This window comes from Ovis canadensis, chromosome 18 (genome assembly GCF_042477335.2).
Source record: "Ovis canadensis isolate MfBH-ARS-UI-01 breed Bighorn chromosome 18, ARS-UI_OviCan_v2, whole genome shotgun sequence".
NCBI lineage: Eukaryota > Metazoa > Chordata > Mammalia > Artiodactyla > Bovidae > Ovis > Ovis canadensis.
The window spans coordinates 79,747,945-79,768,072 of record NC_091262.1 but is presented as its reverse complement, the minus strand read 5'-3'; the positions used below and the strand labels follow the sequence as shown (position 1 = coordinate 79,768,072).

General features: G+C 45.0%; 1 long non-coding RNA gene across 8 annotated transcripts in view; it reads left to right on the top strand.

Annotated features, from left to right (window-relative positions):
• The window catches only part of LOC138423662 (uncharacterized), a 29,542-nt gene extending 16,795 nt beyond the window's left edge, over window positions 1–12,747 (top strand). For 4 of the 8 annotated variants that reach the window (XR_011250377.1, XR_011250375.1, XR_011250381.1 and 1 more), the window contains 2 exons: window positions 11,799–11,933; window positions 12,333–12,747. This is a non-coding gene — a long non-coding RNA (uncharacterized lncRNA). Of the gene's footprint in view, window positions 1–2,420; window positions 2,619–3,114; window positions 3,381–6,789; window positions 6,838–11,798; window positions 11,934–12,332 lie in introns of all 8 variants that reach the window. The other 4 variants (XR_011250376.1, XR_011250382.1, XR_011250379.1 and 1 more) reach the window with 3 other exon arrangements.
• Window positions 12,748–20,128: the final 7,381 nt, after the last annotated feature.

The window sequence follows — 20,128 nt, the reverse complement described above, 5'->3', positions numbered from 1 at the left end:
AGTCACTCAGTCCTGTCTGATTCTTTGTGAGCCCACCAGGCTCCTCTGTCCACAGAATTCTCCAGGCAAGAATTCTGGAGTGGGTTGCCATGCCCTCGTCCAGGAGATCTTCCTGAACCAGGGATCGAACCCGCCCTGTCTTTCACAGCAGACACATTGTTTACCTCAGAGCCACCGGGAGAGCCCCTTGAAAGCTAATATCACCTGTTAAACCCCTTCGATGGATAAACTCAGCCCCATTTTGAGGATCTGCCCTGCCTCACGCCCAGTATGAGGCCCTGGGGCTTCCAAGGCAGAGTAGCTGGGTTCCTGCCAGGTGTTTATGTCACTAGCAGGGGGCACCGTGGTCAGGAGTGAGCCCTGGACTGTGGGGTGGGCATGGGCTGCAAGGGTGGGAAACCAGGATGGTGTTTGGTGAAGGGGAGGCCTCAGGGGGCAGGGCTGCAGAGGTGGGGGGACCTGGTGACTTTGGGGGGTTTTGTGTGCTGCGCTCAGGGGCTAGGTCTGGCCATAGCAGGAGCTGGGTCTGTGTCTCTCAGTTGGGGGGTCCTCTCATTTGGGGGTCCTGGAAACCAGTGCCCGAGGAATTTACTGGAGACAGAAACTTTACCATGTTGGGCAGGGGAGTGAGTAGGACGTGGAGGAAGGTAGATTTTTAAATGTGAATATCTTAATTTTTTTTTACATTGTTTTAAATATAACATTATATATATATTTTTCTTTTTCAAGTGGGGTAGATTTTTTGAGGATGGCAGCTATGACTTACTCCTCCCCAGGTCCACTGTAGTGCAAAAAGGGAGTCCCCAGTTAATTGGAAATACTGTATGTCCACAGAGTTTCAGTAGCAGTATTCTTCCAACTTTATCTTTCTCAATTTGAACGAAAGCCCATAATCTAGAATGAGGATATAGGTTTATGAACGTGGCCAGAAAGAAGCAAGGGATGGACCCCAGGTCTATCCAGTCTGTGTTCTCTCCACTTTTCCTTCTGGGTGGGGGGACTTCATCGAGTCCCCGCCCCCCCCCCCCATACAGAAGGCGTCTTATATTTGAGTTGCCCGTTTAGAATACAAAATTTGAGAAATAATTGCCATCACATTCTGCTAAATACCTGCCGTCTACCAGAAGCATGCAGCATGTGTGGCTGCTGCCCTTTGAGACCTCATGGTCTGGATTCTTTGCTTAACGTGGTGGGAACTGGAGGAGATTGAATTCTCTGAAGAAATGATAGCACAGAGGAGCAACAGGGCCACCCTGTTTCTGTTTGGAAACCCTTCACAATTTCAGAGAACTCAGAGAAACATGCCACAATACAATGATTTTTTTTTTTTTATAAGCACAAGAGAGCTGTCTCCAGTCAGTCCCACCTGCGGAGAATTAACTAGCCTGCCAGCAACTCTGACGGTGAAGGGGTTAAAATAACAAATAAATGACTTTATTTAGACTTGAGCATTTCTGGCATTTTTTCTAGAATTTTTTTCCCCCCACAGTATTTGATGTGACAGCTTTTGTTTGCTCACACTTGTCTCTCTTTTAAATTTCTCATATCAGCGGTAAAAGCTATTTCTTTTTTCTGTAACATCTTGAGCTTGATATCCAATGAAGGGAGAAATTGCTCTTGCATTGCTTGAAATTATATTATACCTAATTTTGGGGGGAGAAAGATGAGAGTAATTTAGATCTCCAGGCACTGAAGATTTTGCAGACAGGTCATCTGCAACTTTATTGCTGATTAGTCATCCATAAAAGTGTTTTTACTGCGGGGGAGGTGTCGCCATTTCTAGTATGTTTTAGAAACGCTGGTTTTGAGGTCCATCCAGGGAAGGGAAAGACCGTTGTCCACTTTAAGGGCACAGTCTGGCCTTGATGGGGCTCTGGTTGGGAGGGGAGAGCCTCTTTGCCCTGAGGGACGGAGCAAGGGGAGGGGGCGCCGGGTCTCATCTTACCTAAGCCCATCAGAAGCATCAGCCTTGGCGCCACTGGCCTTTAGGCCGCGCATGCGCGGTTGCAGAGCCAGCCTCTCAAGTGGGCGGCGGGCTTCAGGTACCAATTATTTGTGCGTGGGGAAAGGTTCCCTGGAGAAGCCTGTCATTTCTGGACTTGGCGGGCTCACTTATAAACCATGAACAAGCCAGAATTTGTTGGCTAACCATTTATAAGCAATTTGGAAAGAAATGTGCTTCTTTCCTGACGTTTTCCTTATGGGAGTGAGAATCAGCCTGCTCTTCCACACTTTCTTTCACACCCCAGGGCCCCTTCCAAAGGCCCCCATTTTCCAGAGGAATTCAGTGACAAGCTCTGGCCTTTTGGCCACTAATACCCGAGAGGGGACGCATACAACTGGTTTGAGTGCCAGGAAATCTCCCCTCCTGCCACCCTTCCCGGGTGGGCAGGGGCTAAAATGCTTTATGTAAATTTCAGGGCAGAGGGGCTCATTCTCTGATCCCTGCCGTCTGGAGCAGCTGGTATTTCCTAAACTTTTCTGTGTATATCGTTGGAAGCACAGCGTTACCACTCTAAAGAGGGACACCGAGGAGCCGAATGCCAGTGGAGTTCTGTAATGTGGGCTGCAGTGTAAACTGTGGTAGGGTTGAACTGAGGACTCTTCTAGAAAAACCTGTAAGTAATTAAGTTCTCCCTCCAGCAAGGTAAAAGCTGAGTCTGAAGTCTATTAACACAAAGGAGAGTGAAACCTTTGTTGGTGGTTTTATATATATATATATATTTTTTCTTTTTCCTTTTTAATGTAAATAAATAAAAAATTCTGGCAAAACAAACAGAAAAAACCACCCCCAAAACCCTCGTATCTTGTTACTGACTTAAGGAGAAAAGGAAAGATGCTGCCTTTGTTGGCCGCATGTTTCACATTGCTGAGGTCAGAACAAAACTTAGATTACCCTGTTTCAGCAACTCCCAAACCATGTTCCGGGGAATATAAGATATTTCCTGGGGAGGAGGGAGGAAAGATTTCATGGCCAGCTCAGTTGCAGAAACCTTCCATATAATTTCCCCCTCTCTGGAGATTCACAATGCTCTGTAGCTTCTTAGGAGAATGCTGTTTGCCTTGGCTTAACCCAGCACTTTAATCTGGTGTGACCAGAGTCCTTTTTCACAGGGCACCTGCTCCCATCCAAGGGGAAGTACCGCTTACTTCACCTCCAGCAGAAACACTGCCCACTGGCAGCTGATCTTCCCTGCTTGTCCTTGTCTACACTTGCCCTGTGGCTCTTTATCGACATCGGCGGTGTTCTCAGTCTTGCGATGCGTGTATCCAGCTTTCAGGAAAGACTGCATGCTCCTTGAGGACAAACACTTTTCCTGTGTCATCTTTGTATCCCCAGCGTGCCTGCTGCAAGTATGGGAGCATTTGATTACCATACAGTAAGTCCCCTACTTAGCAACCTTCAAGTTGCGAACTTTCAAAGATGCGTACGTGCATTTGCACGTCCAGTCACATGAGTTAGTTCACATGTCTGGTGTACATCGTCACTTGAGTGCATCCTCTACGAGTGACTGTGCTCTTGTATACGTTACCGTACAGTACTGTATAGACTACCGTAGTGCAGTATCTTTATTTCAAACCCAGAATGTCCGGAAGCAAGCGTAAAAGCTGCGGTGATGTAGCTGCTACTAGTGTGCTTTTCAAGGTACTGTGTTATAAGATTAAAAAATGCTCAAGTTTTGTGCTTTCTTGTTTTTTGTGCATTACTTGTGTGGTAAGCAGCCTGATTCATGAGAAGTGAAGCTGCTCAGCTGTGTGCGACTCTTTGCCATCCCATGGACTGTAGCTTACCAAGCTCCTCTGTCCATGGAATTTTCCCGGCAGGAGTGCTGGAGTGGGTTGCCGTGGAAAGTATTATAACCTAGTACAGTATAGCACTATATATTATAGCCCATTCTGTTAGTTGCGTACCTAGGCTAACTTTGCTGGACTTATGAACAAACTGGACTTACGAATGTGCTGTTGGAACAGAGCTCTTTCGCCTGTAGAGGATTTGCTGTATGTTGAAAGCTAGTCCCAGAGTGGCTCATGGAAGGACCCACGCGCACTTCGGACCTGCTAACAGAGCAGAGGGTTAGAAGCAGGGGAGATAATGAGAAGGATCTGCAGAGCTAGTTCTGTTCAATTGCTTTCTCTTCCTGCATTTCATTTTCTCCATGGAAAACACCTACCTTTAGAGGACTCTTTACCTCTCTCTGCACTTGTAAGAATAAAACCATAATTTTTTTTTTTTTATTGTAAAACTGTTAGGAATGGATTGAGGTTCAAAGCAGATAGAGATTCAGTTACCTGGCCAGGCTGAGTCGGGAGCATCCCGTGTTTGAGGCTCTGAGCAGAGAGCATAGGGCTTGGAAGAAAAGGCTTGAATTTTCACTGCCACAAGAAATAGGAGAGTGACCATCCTCTCTGAGGAGACTGAGGGCTGGCACCAAGAGGAGGCTGGCGAGACGGTGTGATGTCCGTTGCTTAGCATCGTGGGAAGAGCGTGGGCTTTGGAGTCTGGTGGTCTTGGCTCTGAATTCCAGCAGCTCTGCCTTTTTTTTTTTTTTTTAAATTGAAGTATAGTTGCTTTACAATGTTGTGTTAGTTTCTGCTGCACAGCACAGTGACTCAGGTACCCACATATATGCATTCTTTTTCGTGTGTGTTTCCAGTGTGGCTTATCTCAGGAGACTGGGCCGCAGGACCTCCGTTCCGCATCTGCATTTGCGGGACTCCCGGCCCGTCCCCGCCCCCCGCCCCCCGCGCCTCGGCAGCCACGGCTCTGTCCTCTGCGTCTGCGAGTCCACCTCTGTTTCCTAGTTGGTTCGCTTGCGCCACACTTTGGATTCCACATATAAGCGGTGTGGAATTTGTCTTTCTCTTTCTGACTTAGGCGATTCGTCTTTCTGAGTTACTTCACTTAGTATGGTCACCTGTGGTTGCGTCCGTGCTCTTGCGGATGGCAGTACTTTGTTCTGTTTTCGTGGCGGAGTAACATTCCGTTGTATGTGTATATATGTACCAGACTTCTTTATGCACCCATCTGTCGATGGACACTTACGTGGCTTCCGTGTCTTGGTTATTGTGAACAGGGCTTCCAGCAACTCCGCAGGAGCTTGGACTAGAGTTTCAGTTTATTTAAGTGTTGAAAATATTTATTTTAAAATTTACTGAATTTTTATAGAGAGTTACATTAATTATTTAAAAGTATTTGAAATTTTAATTTTGATAAGACCTAACTCATAAGACGATTGTAGTCTGTGTAGATTTTTGTATAGTGTGACTTGATTATGTTCATATAAGCATGGAACACGCCAGGCTGTTAGCATGGGTTATCTGGGAGAGGTGTCCCTTGCAGGACGGTCACTGAGGGCTATGGCAGCCAGCATCCAGGAAACCTTGCCTCCTGGGGTTCATGTGTTTATGCAGTTGCTACCCACCATAAATAGGGCTGGCCTGGGCAACCAGCAGGATACGACAGAACGAAGAAGGGTGACCTTTTCGAGGCTAGCTCATAAATGACATTGCAGGTCCCACCATGCTCTCTCGGCTTTTGCTCTGGAAGAAGCCAGCTACCTTGCTGTGAGGACACTCCAGGAACCCTCATGTGGTGAGGAATACAAGCCTCCTGCCAACAGCCCACACCAACCTGCCAGCCACGTGCGGCACCATCTTGGAATCAGAGCTTCTAGCCCCAGTCAAGCCTTCAGATGATGGTAGCCCCACCTGACCTCTTGACTGCCCTCCAAGGAGAGACCCTCTACCCAGAATCACACAGCTAAGCACTCCCAAATTCCTGATCAGCAGTGTGTCTAAGATAATAAACATTCATTATTGTTCTAAGCTAAGTTCTGAGTTGCTTTGTTATGTTGTGATAGCTAATACAAGTTAGGGAGGTGAGAAGGCAGACGAAAAGTAAAAGTCTGCACTAAAAAACCAGAGTGTGCATGATATGATTTCATTCACATGAATTTTATATAAATGTGCATAAAGAAACCAGAAAAATATATAGCCACAGACTTGTAGGAATATCTGTGTTACAGTGTCAGTTGCCAAGTGGCAGATATAAATTACAGAATAATGTGTGTAGAATGAATCCATTTTGGTGAAAGCAAGCAATAAATCAGCCTGTTTACAGAAGGCTGTGGTAGGTTTCTTTAGGAGGTGAGTATAATCACCTTTGTATAATCTTTTCTTGTGTTGTTTCACTTGTTATAATAAGCTTAAATTATTTTTGTAATTTGAGACTGCGGCCCTGTAGTTTAAAAATGAAAAAACAAAGTGATTGAAAATGAGAAGAAATGTGTTGCAGACTGCCTGGCACGCAGAGGCCTTCATTAAAGATCTTTTCTGTGCCGTGGGCTAGTTTGGTGTCCATATCTGGTGGTCTCGTGAACCCTGTGGTCCATTTCTCAGACTAATGTGTTTAAGTCAATCAGTACGTTAAAATACATAGGCTTACAGAGGAAACCCCTTCTATTGAAATAAAGCTGCAATATGTTAAAAGCCAAGCGTGTGATGAAGCAGTAACTCTATTAAAGCAACAACTTTATTAATATTTTAAATAAGATCCACTAAATTGAACGGCTCCTAGAATTTTGGAATAGTAATGAGCGTAAGTGTTATTTGAAATACTTGGAACAACTTTTATGTCACAAGAAAATATCTGTGATTTCTACTAATTACGGTAAAGTCGCAAACACTGCTGATGTGTTATATTAAGATTTGCTGCCTAAGTTCATGACTGAAAATGAAATGTTAGTTGCTCAGTCATGTGAGACTCTTTGTTAATTCTGTTTTCTCTAGCCCACCCGGCTCCTCTGTCCATGGGATTCTCCCGGCAAGAATACTGGAGTAGGTAGCCTTTCCCTTCTCCAGGGGATCTTCCTGACCCAGGGATTGAACTCAGGTCTCCTGCATTGCAGGCGGATTCTTTACCAAGTGAGCTATCAGGGAATGCAAAGCAACAAAGACCCAGTGCAGCCAAAAATAAAATAGTAAATGAATAATGAAAAAAATGAAATAGAAAACAATGCCAACATTAGTAGTAAAGGTAAATACTGTATTGTGAACGTGTGTCTCAGATGAATACACACATATACCCCCCCACATGCATGTATGTACTAGATTACAGTGTGTGTGTGTGTGTGTGTGTGTGTGTCAGTCGCTTAGTCATGTCCAACTCTTTGCGACCCCGTGGACTATAGCCCGCCAGGCTCCTCTGTCCATGGGATTTCCCAGGCAAGGATACTGCAGTGGGTTGCCATTTCCTTCTCCAGGGGATCTTCCTGACCCTGGGATCGAACCGGGGTCTCCCACATTCCGGACAGATTCTTTACTGTCTGAGACACCAGGGAAGCTCTTTAGATTGTTGTAAAACGAAAACAGTATAACAAAAACTGGAACGTTCCTGCTGTAGGGAATATCCAGCAAACATTAAATGTTAGGGTGCTTTTACCATTCAAGTCACAGTCAAGTGGGATGGTAAACACACGAGCTGTGATGCATGAAAGCTAACAGCATGAGGGCAGCTGCATGGTGCTGTTCAGCACCTAGGGGAGCATCCCTCATCAGTGAGCACAGGTCGCCCAGAGCTGGTCTTATCTGGAGGCAGGAGGGAGGGCTCTTGAATCCTCTGGTTTTGGACTGCCCGTGGGAGGGGCATTGGTTCTCAGAGGCATGGCTTCTGGGAATGGGGGAGGAAACCCTCTGGAGGAGGCAGCTAGGAGCACCCAACACTCAGCTCGCTGACCTGGTGAAGGCCTCTAGGCTGGTCACCAGCCAAGTCTGATGCATGGAGATCAGGTTTCCTAATAGAGGTCCCCGCTCTTGGAGGGTGAAATGAAACCTAATTGTTCCCCAAGTTAATTGCAACGTAAGATCCAAGGATTTGATTTGGAGTGTGTTATTTTTGGGGGGGAGGGGTGGTCTCATTGTTGTTGCTCAGTTGTGCAGTTGTGTCTGACTTTTGGCGACCCCATGGACTGCAGCATGCCAGGCTTCCCTGTCCTTCATTACTTCCTGGAGTTTGCTCAAACTCATGTCCATTGAGTCGGTGATGCCATCCAACCATCTCATGCTCTGTCATCCCCTTCTCCTGCTTTCAGTCTTTCCCAGTATCAGGGTCTTTTCCAATGAGTCAGCCCTTTGCCTCAGGTGGCCAAAGGATTGGAGCTTCAGCTTCAGCATCAATGAATATTCAGGGTTGATTTCCTTTAGGATGGGCTGGTTTGATCTCCTTGTAGTCCAAAGGAGTCCCAAGAGTCTTCTCCAATACCACAATTTGAAGCATCAGTTCTTTGGTGCTCAGCCTTGTTTATTGTCCAGCTCTCACATCCTTACATGACTACTGGAAAAACCATAGCTTTGACTGTAGGGAACTTTGTAGGCAAAGTAACGTCTCTACTTTCTAATACATTGTCTAGGTTTGTCATAGCTTTCCTATGGGTGGTCTCTACTTCTTTTTATATGCTGCCATCATTTCTGCTTTTTACAGATCATGAGTGCTGAGTGCTAAGCTGCTTCAGTCGTGTCTGACTCTTTATGACCCTATGGGCTGTAGCCCCGTAGACTCCTTTTTCCATGGGATTCTCCAGGCAGGAATGCTGGTGTGAGTTGCCATGCCCTCCTCCAGGGACCTTCCTGCCTCAGGGACTGACCCTGGGTCTCCTGCATTGGTAGGTGGGTTCTCTACCACTAGTGACACCTGGGAGCCCAGTGTCACTCGAATGTCACCTTTTATGTGGAATCTGGCAAGAATGCATATCTGTTATCTGTTGCCTGGCGGGCTTGCACACTTATTTCCTGGGATAGGTTGTGCCCTATTTCAGCCAAATGGGACTGCGTAGTCTTCTGGGACATCCCAGTGGTGTTCAGGAAGACTATCCCCACGTCTGCATTTGGTTGGCATGCTTGCTTGGCCAGCAGGTGTTGTCAGGAACAGCGAGCTTACTGTGGATCCTGAACTTGCCTCTGTTCAGTGTTTTGCAGGCTGCGTGTGGGGGTGAAGTCCTTTGCCCTCTCTGGGACCAGTCTGGAGGTAGTGGCATTTGAGCAGAGGTTCCCTGAGAGTGCGTGTGGACGGATAGCACCGTTGGTATCACAGTAGCAGGAGACGAACTTTTCTGAATGAAGAGAGAATGTACCAGCACCCCCCCCAGCCTGGGTGTAAGTCATTAAAAGCGTTGAGACTTCATGCCCTCCGAGCATAGCGTCTGTTGGTTTTCACTGTAGTCGGTGCACGTCCTGCCTGTGTGTGCTTCACCCACGGTTGGGAGGGAAGTATATTAGGAAAGGCCAGGCTGGGAGAATCTGGGTCCGGACAGTTTGTCCTTTTGTAAGAGTTCAAAGTTCTGCAGCTGTTCGTAGCGTGGCACACAATGTCCCGAACTTCCGCAGGCCACACCGGTTGATCCCATCCCTGGGTCATGCATGGTCATGCTCATTGACCAGGCTCTTTGATGCCCGGGGTGCCACTCTCTGGCTGTCCCTAGTGCAGGAAAGGATGTGTGGGATGCCACTCAAGTCTGCATGAGACCCAGTGGAACCCAATCACGGTTCTTTATTTAATGAATATGTGGTGTGTCCTCAGTCGCTTCAGTCATGTCTGATTCCTCGTGACCCTGTGTACTGTAGCCTGCCAGGCTCCTCTGTCCATGGGATTCTCCAGGCAAGAGTGCTGGAGTGGGCTGCTGTGCCCCCCTCCAGGGTTTCTTCCCGACCCAGGGTTTGAACCCACGTCTCTTAGGCCTCCTGCATTGGCAGGCAGGTTCCTTACCACTGGTGCCACCTGGGAAGCCCGTAATCAATGTGTCAGTTCATCAAATTAATTTTCCAGCTATCTAGTAACGAAGACCCCTTATGTGAAGATTCGCTACAGGCTCACAGTGCTTGGTTCATCTATTTCTAGAAAAACAAAGCGAGGAAAAGGTAATGACCTAATCCCCATTGAACTTTGTGTCTTTCTGACGGTTTAAGAAAGGCTCGGTGCAGAACGCTAACTGTTGCAGACAGATGTTGCCCTGTGCCTTAGCAGATCATTGCCGTCATCTGAGGAGGTGCGGCTCTTCCAAGGACACAGAGAATTCTTCTTTGTGTGAGGAATCGAGAGAGGGTGTGCATCCTTTGGGGGGGCCCAGGTGAGGGGTGAATTGGAGAAAGTGCTGTTTGCAGCAGTGGTTGTCAATGGTAACAGCTCTGAGGTCCCTTTTATACACATATTTTGTAATTCTCTGTGGTAAGTTACAAAATACAGCTCAGATTCCCTCCATCCATGAATGCTCTGCGTCAGTGATGTGGTGGTGTTGCGCCTCTCATCAAGAAGCTGTGTCTGGGAGCGTCCCTGGTGGTCCAGTGGTTAAGACTCCGAGCTCCCTGTGCAGGGGGTGAGGGTTTGGTCACTGGTCGGGGAGGATTCCACGTGCTGTGTGGTGTGGCCAGAAAAGAAAACAAAAAGAGGCTGTGTCTGTAACTGTACCCCTGTCATCCTGGCTACTCTTGCGATTGACCACGACCTTTAGAATGCCAGGGACTTGATGCTGGGTGGCTTCAGAGCCAAGGCTTCAAAAGCCTTTGTAGCATCTTCCTTCTCTATCTTGGAACCAAGTCACCGTGTCAGGAAGCCTGAGCTAGCCACCTGGAGAGGCTGGAAGGAGAGCGAGGTGCTTGGGCTACGGTCCCAGCCAACTGCCAGACCCGTGGCCATCACACCCAGCCAGTCCCGGGCTAATGGGCCAACTAGTCTCAAAGGCAACGTGCACTCTGCCAGCAGTGGTGGTGTGCAGTCGCTAAGCCCGGTTGGACTCTCTGCGACCCCAGGCTTCCCAGTGCCACAGCATGTTGAAGCTGCTGTACAATTGTGCTCATTTCACGTGCTAGCAAGGTACTGCCCCAAATCCTTCAAGCTAGATTTCAACAGTATGTGAACCGAGAACTTCCAGATGTACAAGCTGGATTTAGAAAAGGCAGAAGAACCAGAGATCTGCCAGTGTGCTGTAGAGCAAAGGGAAGCCGTTCCAGCTGGGTCCTGCCCAAGTGCCAGCCCACAGAATCGTGAGCGAGATATGATTGTCTGAAGTCACTAAATGTGGGGTAGTTTTTATGCCCCAGTCGAAAACTAATCTTCATTATTTATTTTCTTTGAAAGCCATAGGTTCTATGAACTACTACACATAAAATTTAAAAAGAAAGATGTAACACCTTGAGTATAATACAAAAGGAAAAATAGGAAGGTAAATCAGTGATGTGCAAATCCTCAGGGTCGGCTACGCTTGAAGTAGAAAAGCGGTAGGAGGTAGCTGAACTCGCCACAGACGCCTCTGTTTCAAGCGCAAGTTGCTCCTGTGGGGCTGAGTCACATAACCCGAGGGCCCGCCATTGTGATATCATTTTCTGAAATGGTGATCAATTCTTGGCTGAGTTCAGCAAACAAAAAATAATATTTTCCCTCTATTGACGTGGCAGTGAGATTCTTAGTGCATTAATTTTACATTAAAACTGCACCCCTCAAACCCTTTGTGTGTGCATATAATTTTAAAGCGTTAGTTCTAGTTGCGTTCTTTTTACTTTAATATTTTTCTGCTTAGAATAATTTTATATTTAAAACATTTTATTACAGTTGATTTACAGTGTTGTGTTAATTTCTGCTGTATAGCAAAGTGATTCAGTTTTACATAAGTGAATGGCAGCCCACCCCAGTATTCTTGCCTGGAGAATTCCATGGACGGAGGGACCTGGTGGGCCGTAGTCCATGGGGTCACAAAAAGTTGAACACAACTGAGAAACTAACGCATGTATGTATATATATTCTTTTTCAGGGGCTTTCCAGGTGACTCAGTGCAGTTCAGTCGCTCAGTTGTGTCCAGCTCTTTGCCATCCCATGGACTACAGCACGCCAGGCTTCCCTGTTCATCACCAACTCCCAGCGCTTGCTCAAACTCAGTGGTCATTGAGTAAGTGACACCATCCAATCAGCTCATCCTCTGTTGCCCCCTTCTCCTCCTACCTTCAGTCTTTCCCCAAGAAAAGAGTCATTCTTCGGATTAGGTGGCCAAAGTATTGAAGCGTCAGCTTCAGCATCAGTCCTTCCAATGAATATTCAGGACTGATTTCCTTCAGGAAATAGTCTGGTTTAATCTCTTTGCTGCCCAAGGGACCCTCAAAAGCCTTCTCCAACACCACATTTCAAAAGCATCAATTTTTCAGTGCTCAGCTTTCTTTATGGTCTAACTCTCACATCCATACATGACTACTGAAAAAACCATAGCCTTGACTAGATGGACCTTTGTAGGCAAAGTAATGTCTCTGCTTTTTCATATGCTGTCTAAGTTTCTCATACCTTTTCTTTCAAGGAGCAAGCGTCTTTTCATTTCATGGCTGCAGTCACCATCTGCAGTGATTTCTTGGAGCCCAAGAACATGAAGTCTGTCACTATCTCCACTGTTTCCCCATCTATTTGCCATGAAGTGATGGGACCGGATGCCATGATCTTGGTTTTCTGAATGTTGAGTGGTAAAGAATCTGCCTGCCAATGCAGGAGACACAGGAGATACAGGTTCAATTCTTGGGTCGAGAAGATCTCAGAGGGAGGACGTGGCAATGCACTGCAGTATTCTTGCTTGGAGAATTCCATGGACAGAGGAACCTGATGGGCTATAGTCCATGGGGTCGGAAAGAGTTGGACATGACAGAGCATGGATGCAAAAATTCTTTTTTATATTCTTTTCTATTATGGTTTATTACAGGATATTGTATATAGTTCACTGACCTCGTTGATGATCCATTCTGTGTATGCTACCTCGCACCCACTAATCCTAAACTCTCCATCCATCCCTCCCCTATGTCCCCTCCCTCTCGGCAACCCCAGTTCTGTTCTTTGTGTCTGTGAATCTTTCTGTTTCGTATCTATGTTCCTTTGTGTTTTACTTTAGATTCCATATATCTGTGATGTCATGGTATTTGTCTTTCTCTGTCTGACTTACTCCACTTAGTATAATAATTTCTAGATCCATCCATGGTTGCTACAAATGGCATGATTTCATTCTTTTTTCTATGGCTGAGTAACATTCCATTATATGTATATACCAGAGAAGGCAATGGCTCCCCACTCCAGTACTCTTGCCTGGAAAATCCCATGGACGGAGGAGCCTAGTAGGCTGCAGTCCATGGGGTCGCTGAGTCCGGACACGACTGAGCGACTTCACTTTCACCTTTCGCCTTCATGCATTGGAGAAGGAAATGGCAGCCCACTCCAGTGTTCTTGCCTGGAGAATCCTGGGGACGGGGGAGCCTGGTGGGCTGCCGTCTGTGGGGTCGCACAGAGTCGGACACGACTGAAGCGACTTAGCATATGTATATACACCATATATATACCACGTTGTCTTTATCCAGTCATCTGTTGATGGACATTTGGCTTGTTTCCATGTCTTGGCTATTGTAAATAGTTCTGCTGTGAACATAGGGGTACATAGGTATCAAATTATAGTTTTGCCTGAGTATATGTCTAGTTATATTCTAGAGTCAGATAAACACATTCAGAAGCTGAAAGAATTCATTGCCAATAGACCTGCATCATAAAAAAGGTTATAAAAAGTCCTTTAGGCAAAAGAATATTGATACCATGCAGAAATATGGATTACATATGGGAATGTATAGCACTGGAAATGCTAACCACATGGGCAAATACTTAAGATAATTTTCTTATTATTTAGATCTTCCTGAAAGATAGCTGACTTTAAAAAATAATAATGTAGTGTGAGTTTTATGACATACGTAAAAATAACGTGGATGACAACAATAGCATAAAGGTCCGAAGGGGAAGGGGAAGGAGATGCCTACCCACTCCAGGTATCCTCGCCTGGAGAACCCCATGGACAGAGGAGCCTGGCGGGCTACAGTCCACGGGGTCACAAAGAGTCTGACACGACTGAGTGACTAACACGAGGGGAAAATGGAAGTTTGTTTTAAAGTTCATTTTCTCTCTACAGAGTCATATAATGGGTGCCGAAGATAGACAGTGATTAAGTAAAAAATGTGTACTGAGTCCCAAAGCCATTGCTAAATAGCAAAATACAGACATAAGCTAACAGAAGAGATAAAATAAAATTACAAAAATACAGTTAATTCAAAATGAGAGAAAAAAGAACAAAGAAGAAATGAAATGAATAGAACACGTTTATAGATTTAAACTAGCTATACCAATAATCACACAAAATGTAAAGACAATGTCCCAATTAAAAGGTAGAGATTTTTTAAATGGGATTGAAAAAGCAGTACTGTGTGTTACCTACAAAAAATAAAACAAAATTGGACCGTAAAGAAGGCTGAACATTGAAGAATAGATACTTTCGAATTGTGGTGCTGGAGAGGACTTGAGAGTCCCTTGGAGTGCAAGGAGATCAAACCAATCAATCCTAAAGGAAATCAACCCTGAATATTCATTGGAAGGACTGATGCTGAAGCTCCAATACTCTGGCCACCTGATGCGAAGAGCCGACTCATTGGAAAAGACTTTGATGCTAGGAAAGATTGAGGGCGAAAGGAGATGAGGTCGGCAGAGGATGAGTTGGTTGGATGGCATCACCAACTCAATGGGCATGAATTTGACCAAACTCCAGGAGATAGTGAGGGACAGGGAAGTCTGGCATGCTGCAGTCCATGGGGTCCCAAAGAGTCAGACACCACTTAGCGATTGAGCACTAACACCTTCAATATGAAAACACAGAGAGGTAGGAAAGATTTACCGTGATAATAATGATAAAAAATCATAGCAGCTATATTAATATCAGATAAAGTACATTTCAGAGTAAAGAATACTACCCCGTATAAAGAAGGTCATTTCACAGTGATATTGAAGTCAGTTCAGCAAAAGGACTTCTTAACGATTTATGTACCTAATAACAGAACTTCAAAACAAATGAAGCAATGCCTGATAGACCCACATGGAGAAACAGAAAACCCATAATTATGGTCAAAGGTTTCAGTATACCTCTCTCAATAATTGATAAGACCTGGACAACTTGACCTCATTGACATTTATAGAACATTCCATCTCACTAGGCGAGAATGCACATTGTTTGAACTGGATGTCTTTACCGAGGTAGATCGTGTTCTGGGCCACAAACAAGTCTCAATAAATGGAAGAAGTTTCAAGTTAATGAAGACTGTTAGAAATCAACGACAGAAAGACACCTGGGTAATGCCCACATATTTGGAAACTAAATAGCACACTTGTGAATAACCCATGAGCCAAAGGGAAAATAAAAATGGAATTAGAAAATATTTTGCACTGGAGTAAAGTGAAAGAAGTACACATCAGAATTTGCAGGAACACTGTTGACCAAATAGTAGAGGGGAAACGTTGCATGAAACCCCCTATATTGGGGAAGAAGGAAGGTCTCGAACCAGTGACCTCAGTTCTTGCCTTAAGAGTCGTGAAAAGGAAGGGTGAAATTAAGTAGAAAGAAGGAAATTAGAAAGAATGGAAATCAGTTAAAAAAATAAAGGTCCCTGAAAGACAACAGAGAAAGGCAGTGAAACCAAAAGCTCATTCTTTGTTGTTCAGTTTCTGGGTCGTATCTGACTCTCTGTGATCCCATGGGCTGCAGCACATCAGGCTTACCTGACCTTCACTGTCTCCAGAGTTTGTTGGAACTCATGTCCATTGAGTGTGAGGCTATCTCGCCATCTCATCCCCTGCCGCCCCCTTCTCCTTTTGCCTTCAATCTGTTCCCAGCATTCTTTGAATAGGTCAGTAAAACTGATGAGTTACTATGCAGACTGATGAGTCAAGAAAGAGAGAAGACACAAATAACCTATATCAGAAATAAGTGAGGTGAGGGATTTACCTGTTGGTCCACTGGCTAAGACTCTGCGCTCCCAATGCAGGGGGCCTGGGTTCAATCCCTGGTCAGGGAACTAGGTCTGGATTGCCGAAACTAGAAGATCCTACATGCCACAAGGTAAGTCGCAGATACTGAGTGCCACAACTGAGACTTGGTGCAGCCAAATTCATTAAAAATATTTAAAAAAAAATTAAGCGAGATGACATCACTACAGATTGTACAGTCACTTGAAATATGAGGGACTAATGTGAAAAACTTTACACCAGTGGATTTGCAACTGGATGAAATAAATAATCCGAAAGACACCAAGTACCAATATTCACTAATTAATTAAATAACCCTATAATCTATTATTGGTCTTCCCCAGTGACCCAGCGGAAAAGAACCCACCTGCCAATGCAGGAGACATAAGAGATTCGGGTTTGTTCCCTGGGTGGGGAAGATCCCCTGGAGGAGAGCATGGCAACCCACTCTGGTATGCTTGCCTGGAGAATCCCATGGACAGAGGAGCCTGGTGGGCTATAGTCCATGGGGTTGCAAAGAGCTGGACATAATTGAAGCGACTTAGCATGCATGATCTGTTATTACAGAAATTGAATTTGTAGTTAAATATCTTTTCACAAAGAAAATGTTAAGCTGAAATGGCTTTACTGGTAAATTTTACCAAACATTTAAAGAAGAAATAATACCAGTTTTACACATTTTTTTTTTTTTTGTGACCTCATGGACTGTAGCCCGACAACCTCCTCTGTCCATGGAGTTCTCCAGGCAAGAATACTGGGGTGGGTTGCCGTGACCTCCTCACACATCGTGACTACCATGTGTTTTATCCCAGGACTATATTGTTTGATTTAAATATTAGAAAACCAATCGGTGTAATACATTATTTTAACAAAATAAGAAAGAAAACACATATGGTCATTTCAATAGAGGCCCTCTTCCTCTCTTTTCAAAAAGCATTTAACAAAGTTCAATATCCATTTTTAATAAAAATTCTCAGCAATCTAGGAATTGAAGGGATTTCCCCAATGTTATACAGCTGGTGGTGGTTTAGTTGCTAAGTCATGTCTGACTCTTGTGACTCTTATGGACTGTAGCCCACCAGGCTTCTCTGTCCATGGAATTCTCCAGGCAAGAATACTGGAGAGGGTTGCCATTTCCTTCTTCAGGGGATCTTTCTGACCCTGGGATCAAACCGGGTCTCCTGTATTGCAGGCAGTCTCTGGCCTTTCAGGCAGATTCTTTACCAACTAAGCCACCAGGGAAGCCCCTCAATGTTATATGGGGCATCTGCAAAAACCCTTCAGCTTCAAAGACTGAATGCTTTTACTCTAAGATCAGAAATAAGACAAGGATGGATTCTATTCACCACTTCTATTCATTCTTGTCCTGGGGCTCTAGCTAGGGCAGTCAGAGAAGAAACATAAATAAAAGGCAACTAGGAGAAGGCAATGGCACCCCACTCCAGTACTCTTGCCTGGGAAATCCCATGGGTGGAGGAGCCTGGTAGGCTCCAGTCCATGGGGTCTCAAAGAGTCAGACACGACTGAGCGACTTCCCTTTCACTTTTCACTTTCATGAATTGGAGAAGGAAATGGCAACCCGCTCCAGTGTTCTTGCCTGGAGAATCCCAGGGACGGGGGAGCCTGGTGGGCTGCCGTCTATGGGGTCGCACAGAGTTGGACACAACTGAAGTGACTTAGCAGTAGCAGCAGTTTGGAAAAGGAGTAAAAGTGAACTTACTGGCAAATGATGTGATTGTCTCTATTAAAAATCTGATGAGATTTACAGAGAAGCTCCTAGAACTAATAAGTTAATTTTGTAAGGTTGTAAGGACACAAAATAAGTACATAAAAAGAACTTCCCTGGTGCGCTGCGCTTCCAATGCAAGGAGCATGGGTTTGATCCCTGGTCGGGGAACTAAGATCCCACAGGCTGTGCAGCTCAGCCAAAAGCAAATAAAAGCCATGACAATCAGTTGTATTTCTATATATTAACAACGAAAACATACAAGTCAAAATTCAGAATTATTTTTATAGTGGCATCAAAAATATGAACTATGTTAAAGATAAGTTGGAAGAGATGGTTGGATGGTATCACCAACTCGATGGACATGAGTTTGACCAAGCTCTGGGAGTTGGTGATGGACAGGGGAGCCTGGCGTGCTACAGTCCACGGGGTTGCAAAGAGTCGGACACGACTGAATGACTGAAGTTTGACAAAAGACTCTGTAGATTCTGTATACCAAAACTGCAACACTGCTGGGAGATGCCAGGGAAACCTGAAGGAATGGAGACATGTACTGTCCATGGGTCAGAAGAGTCTGTGTTGTTCACCTGTGGAAGTGAAAGTGTTAGTCGCTCAGTCAGGTCTGATTCTTTGGGACTCTGTGGACTGTAGCCAGGCTCCTCTGGCCATGGGATTCCGCAGGCAAGAATACTAGAGTGGTTTATCCGTTCCCTTCTCCACGGGATCTTCCTAGACTCAGCGATCGAACCCAGGTCTTCTGCATTGCAGGCAGATTCTTTACCATATTAGCCATCAGGAAAGCCCCCGTTCATCTGTGAATTCTCCCCAAATTGCCTTGTGGATTAAATAGAGGTTCTTTTGTAGCACTTGACACGTGGATTCTAAGATTCTTATGAAATGTAAAGGACCTAGAATAACTAGATCAACTTTGGTAATGAAGGTAAACATTATTTGATTTCAAGACATAATAAAATGACAGCAATGAAGATAGTGCAATATGGGCTTAAAAATAGACAAATACGTCAGCGGAACTGAATAAAGTTTAGAAATAAACCCACGCATACATGGAAAACTCCATGGAGGTTCAAAGACCTGTTAGTGATGAAAGGATAATCTTTTCAACATTTGGTGCAGGACTTTGGTACAAACATGTATGAAAAATTAACTCGAAGTGCATCCGGGCCCTAATCAACACCAGAGCTGTAGACTTTGTAGAGGAAAAGTAGGAGAAGACTTTTGTCACCTTGAATTAGACAAAGGTTTCTTAGATCCAACAACAAAAGCATGATTTGTCAAAGACAAATGGAAAAATTGGATTTTGTCGAAATTAAACACTTCCGCTCGTCCAAAGATGTTTTTAGGAGAATGAGAAAGCTGGAGAAAGTATTTGTAAATTATCTATCTGATAAAAGAAGTATTCAGAACATGTAGAGAACTTTTAAAATTCAGTGATTAGAAAAGAGTCTGTCAGAATGGCCACTGTTAAATAGTCTATAAATCACAGATGCTGGACAGGATGTAAAGAAAAGGGCACCTTCCTACACTGTTGGTGGGAATGTAAATTGTTGTGGCTACTGTGGAAAACAGTATGGAAGGTGCTCAGAAACCTAAAAACAGTGTTGACATGTGATCCAGCATTCCCACTTCTGAGCGTATTTCTGGGCAAAACTATGATTCAAAAAGGTACGTGCACCTTTATGCTCATAGGAGATGTGGTACGTGTATGCAGTGGAATGTTCAGTTCAGTTCAGCTCAGCCGCTCAGTCGTGTCTGACTCTTTGCGACCCCATGAATCGCAGCACGCCAGGCCTCCCTGTCCATCACCAACTCCCGGAGTTCACCCAGACTCACGTCCATCGACTCCGTGATGCCATCCAGCCATCTCATCCTCTGTCATCCCCTTCTCCTCCTGCCCCCAATCCCTCCCAGCATCAGAGTCTTTTCCAGTGAGTCAGCTCTTCACATGAGGTGGCCAAAGTACTGGAGTTTCAGCTTTAGCATCATTCCTCCCAAGGAACAGCCAGGACTGATCTCCTTTAGAATGGACTGGTTGGATCTCCTTGTAGTCCAAGGGACTCTCAAGAGTCTTCTCCAACACCACAGTTCAAAAGCATCAATTCTTCGGCGCTCAGCCTTCTTCACAGTCCAACTCTCACATCCATACATGACCACTGGAAAAATCATAGCCTCGACTAGACCTTTGTTGGCAAAGTAATGTCTCTGCTTTTGAGTATGCTATCTAGGTTGGTCATAACTTTCCTTCCAAGGAGTAAGCGTCTTTGAATTTCATGGCTGCAGTCACCATCTGCAGTGATTTTGGAGCCCCCCAAAATAAAGTCTGACACTGTTTCCAGTTTTCTGAATGTTTTACTCGGTCGTAAAAAAGAGTGAAATAGTAACACCTGGAGCAGCATGAGTGGCCCTGAGATGGTCATGCTAAGTGAGGTCAGAAAGAGAGAGAAAAAATACCATGTGATGCCACTTACATGTAGAATCTAGAATATGATGCAAGTGAGCTTATCCACTAAAGCAGCAACGGACGTGCAGACGTGGAG